Below are 5,103 nucleotides of genomic sequence, written 5' to 3'. Positions count from 1 at the left end.
TGGTGTTATTAGCGATGTGTTTGTTCCTCACTGCTGTATCCTGAGTTCGGGTTGCCAAAGGTGACCCGGGCAGGACAGGGGACTGCAGAGCGCTACCTGCGAGTCCGTGCTGGGTCAGGGCAGCGCCCTGTGCCCCGGTCTCACACCGTGAGCTTGGGGCCTGGGCAGTCACCTTGGTAGCGTGGTCACTGGCAGAGGGGCTGGGGATCAGCTGGGGATTTTGGCAGCGGGGAGTCCAGTTCCCTGTTGTCACTCATGCACCACCCTGTACCATAACCATAAAACCACGTGAGAGAAAAATGCTACCATTCTACAGGCATCCTGGGGCTGAAGTAGGTCCAGCATATCGTGTTGGAAGTAACATTTTATTTAAGAGCAGAAGAGTGAGAATAACCACAGACACCTCCGAAACGGTGGATTTCCTGCATACTGCTAATGTATGAGAGTTGAAGTCGACCTCCCTCTGTTGCTATATTTGGGTGCTAAATTTCCTTTGGCAAACAACAGCAGGGCATTGGGAGCATCTTGCCCCCAGTTCCCCAGTGACTCACTGGAGCTGCTCACGCTTCCGCATTTCTAGTAACAGTGTCATTATGTGGTTTTGCAACTCCTACAGGTGAGAATATTTGGAGCAACTCAAAAAGGATGCAGCTTCATCCTCTAATTTTGAGTTTTCTATTTCTGTGCCTTAGCTTCATGTTTGAATTCTGCTATTGGCGTTGTCGTCTCCATAGAAAGTGCTTTTGTGATCTGCCTTAGACAGCACAGCAGGTGAGATTACCTCAAAATCACTCTTCATGTCTGAGTTTTGCACACATCTCAACCTGATGCGAATTCTGGAAAGTACAAGAAGAATCAGGTGGCATTGTGTGATGTGCTATGAAAGTAATAATTAATTACCCTAAAGCCTTATGATTTTTTTCTCTCCATCCCCATTTCTCTACTGTAGAAAAAGCATTGCACAATTTGTAGTTCCCCTGAGGAAATTTCCCAGCTTCCGTTGAAAAGTTTCGTCAATGAAACTATAGATGGCAACTACATTTTGCACTGCTACACAGTGTCATATGCAAGTTTGTTTTCCTGCTCTGCTGCACTGAAGTTCGTGGGAGCAAGCACTAGCGCTGCCCACACATGCAGAGCGACCTGAACTCTCAGACACCAGGTTTAATGGTGGGAGCTGAAGAATCTGCATCAGAAAAGACCCCAGCCACTCAAATTGCACTCAGGGCAACAAAGACTGCTCTTCAGATTTGCTTTCAGATTTTTAGGATCACAGTGTAGAAAGGTACAATTATTTTTTTTTTAAGAGATGTTTGTTTGGATTTTTGCTTTTGGTTGGGATTTTTTTGGTAGTGTTGGACAAAGGCAATACTGCAACTGAAGACTGTACCTTCCCAGGTGTTTTATGACTTAGCAAACAGTACAAAAATCAGGCAAACCTGAGCAGGAACGTGCCTTCTGGCAACAGCAACAGGACGCTGGTGTGCTCATAGCTGGTTCCTTGCAGTTTTCCACTGAGGTTTGGTGAGCGCTGGCTGAGAGGTGGATGTGTGTGGGTGTCCATCTGGGCGCTCTCTGAAATGCTCAGCTATCTATCATGTCCTTTTTTTTCCAAGGATAGCGCTTAAATGAGTAACGAGGAATTTAGTAATCATCTAACACTGATAACAGACTTACTGTTATATAAAGACAAGCAGGAGCGGGGGGCTGGAGCAAGCTGCATTTCCTGCAGTTATCGGTGTCACAGCTCTGTTTGTGCTCGGCTTCCCCTGGAGGATGCGGTGACACCATTCATGCAGGCAGTTTGTATTTATAGGGAGAGCTAACGTATGTCCATGCTAAATTTAAACCAACTTTGTGTTTTTATGTGTTGCGTGCTTATGTAGTAGGCTACACATTTCTTGCAGAGGCATAAAGCAGTGCTAAATATAGGCCTTCTAAACTGGTGGGGGGTTTGTACATTTAAAAATAAAAAATAATAGAAAACAACACCTGCAGTAAAAGTTCTGTTGGGTGGCATCTTACATTAAAAAAAATAGACAAAAGGCATTTAGAGCACTGAAATCCTTATAATGCATTTCAAGCAAGGGAAGGACACATCTTCAGATGGTGGTAGAGAACAGAGCAAACTGACAGGAAAAAAGCAATAAGAAATGTCCCTGCGTCACAGTTTCCTTTCAGATTTGCTATGACAACATAATGCCAAATTACAGCTAACCAACCACTGAAGGTGGAGGTGGGAGATAGCGCGGGTACGATCTTGGTGGTTCCTTGGGTAGCCTCTGCATGCTGAGGAGCTACTGGGAGAGGTTCAACTTGTTGCCGGAGTTATTCTCTCCAAACATGTGCTCGTGAATTGCCCTACAAAAATCCACTTACAAGCTGCAGTGCAGGAAGGAATGTTCCCTGCACACTATCGCAGAGATACCACCCGCCTGATGCTGCTAAAGCACGATTATTTCCAACTTCCTTGAGAGCTGACTGCAGTTTTGTGGTGCTGCTGCTGAAACTTGGTTCACATGGAGGGTGGTTGTGCAGAGCTGGAGCTTTAGGCTATTTTAGGATCAGCCAAGATTTGTCTTCGCATCCTTCCTGCTGCAGGGCTGTGCTGGCAGCCAGAGCCAGGCAGGCGATGCTGCATCTGCTTTGCTGCCAGCACTTTGTGGGACAACGGCCATCAGAAACTGTTTTAATCTTGAGCTGTTTGCCTGGTGGGCTTCTCATGACTTCTCGTGGGCTTGTCCTTGCAAGCAGTGCTGGGCAGGCCAGCAAGTGCCACAGGACACCCCTTGGGGCTCCTTGGCTGCATCTCCCCTTTCAGAAAGCAGCAGCTTGGGCACTGTGCCTGCCCTTTGGGTACGCTGGGTTCCTGAAGGCTCGCAGCAGCTTGCCTGTAACTCAGATCCCTTTGGTGCGGCTCCCTTGTAGGGCCTTGCAGAGGCTGGCATTGCCCCCTCGCAGAAGGGATGGCTGTGCCACAGGGACCGCCTGGTTTGGGGCAAGGCAGCGTTGCTGTGACTGGTTACACAGGGCTGGGTAACGCAGTGTGGTGCTCTAGAAGGGCAACTTGTCCTTAACTCCCCCAGGAGGTGTTTCCTGGGGCAGACCCTCCAGAGCTGGAGCAGAAGAGCAGTGACAGCCTCATCCCTGGCTCCCCTCCTGCATGGTGGGACATGTTGGCAGCCCTGCCTCTGCCCTCCTCCAGCCCGCCAGCTCTCAGCTCCCTGTCTTCAACCCACACCCCTCTTTTGACCCCTCCGAAACGAGGGAAGTGGGCTGCAGCTGGCAAAGGTGCCTGGGCTTGGCCTTTGACACCACGACCAAGGTGCTTGTAGAAGATAAAGCAGTGGGAATGAGTCAGTAGGTGGGAAAACCCATTTCTCTCGACTGAAGGGGTGCAGTGGTAGTACGTGACTCTCGCTCATGCAAAGTGAGCTCCAGGGCTTCCCAAAGCTCCCTGCGCCCAGGCTGCTGGGCTGGGGGCTTTCCTGCCACCCCGCAGCACTTGGCTGCTTTCTGCCTGCACCAGCCAGGCATGTCAAAGAGGAAGCGAGCGGGTGAGCTCGGTGCACCTCAGCACCAATTAATGCTGCTGCTGCTATTTATACAGGGGAAAAAACATCCCCCATATATTCCATGTTCTGACAGAAATGCAGAGCTCTGGTGGGCAGGCTGCCAGGTGCAAGAAGCACGTAGCAGCTTCCTCCTGGCTCCTGTGAGCACTGTTTGCTCCATGCTGTCTCGCTGCCGCCTCTGCAGCTGTTGTGGAGGGATGATGGAGGTGCCTGGCGTTGGTGCCTGGTCCCTCCCCTGAACGCTGCTGCCCCTCTCGATGTGGTGGCACCTGCCAAAGCTCCTGGTCCCCGCAGTGACATGCGGTGGGGGCTGCTCACAGTTTTTTTCTTGCAGGGTATTCGGGGGCTTGGGGCTGTAGCCGCTGCGGGGTGTGTTGGGGCTGCTGCCACTCTTAACCAAGGGAGGTTTGGGTTCCTATCTGCATGCCAGGAGGCAGTTCCCGTAGCCTGAGAAAACACACAGACTCCAGCCTCTTAGGAGCACGCATATTGCACATCAACACCTGTGCAAAGGGGCAAAATGCTGCTTCCTCGTGCTTTCCTGGCAGCACGGGGCTGGGCAGCGAGCTGGGGCAGCACCTGAAGCTCCCAGGCCCTGGGTCAACCGGGAACTGAAGCCATGAGCAAGGAACACAGGCTCCTTGTGGGCTTCATGCAAGGCTGTAGGCTCAGTTTCACCAGTGCATAAAGGAGCTTTGTTCTCTGTGCTGGTTAGAGGCTGATTTCCCAGTATCTTAAACAGAAATCTTGTTTTTAGCCTCAAGAAAAAGCTTTTTAATTTACAAAGGCACGGCGTTTTTCTTTCTTCCTCCTCCCCCTCCCTGCCATTGCTAATATTCCTTGGACAATGCTGCTCTTTGCTGGCTTCTGTTCTCGAGCTTGTGTTTCTGTAGTGCTGCTGAAACCAGAGCTTTGCACGGCCGGGACTTGCTGTAAAACAGCCACGCCGCGTTCTTTGCCTCCCACACCACCACCACACTGGTGGGCTGCCAAGTGCTACATTGCACCTCCATGGGGAGCCCCCAGCCCCAGGCATGCCTTGGGACACAGATCTCAGGCTCCTCATAACGGGTGGGCTGCAGCATTGGGGGATCTTTTTCTTGAGAGTGTCCCCTTCTGCCACACTGGTTTAGGGCCAGTCCTGTCAGCACTTTCAACTTCCAGGTTCCCCAGCCTCCATTAGCAGGGTTGGAGGTGTTCATGCACCTCTGCTGCAGCACGCAAGGACCTCACACCTCAGTAAGGTGCTCCAGTTGCATCCCAGAAAGGCTGGTTTAAGGTGCTCCAGTCTCCCCAGGCAGCAGGAGGGAGGGCTGAGATGAGGACCAGCACTGGCTAAGGCCATCCCATGGCCCATGGATCCATCCCTGCCTGAGCGAAGGCACGGGGCAGCATCCCAGTCCCCGAGCCCCTTTCCTGGTGCCATCGTCTACACTGGGGGGCTGCTGGAAGGCAGGAAGCCCCTCACTGGTGGGAAGGACGGGGAGGCCAGTCTCGCAGGAAGCAGAGGCCTGGGCGGGCTGGCTGC

The sequence above is a fragment of the Anser cygnoides genome, chromosome 11 (genome assembly GCF_040182565.1).
Source record: "Anser cygnoides isolate HZ-2024a breed goose chromosome 11, Taihu_goose_T2T_genome, whole genome shotgun sequence".
Lineage (NCBI taxonomy): Eukaryota > Metazoa > Chordata > Aves > Anseriformes > Anatidae > Anser > Anser cygnoides.
The sequence above is the reverse complement of the archived record's forward strand: the minus strand, read 5'-3'. Positions refer to the sequence as shown.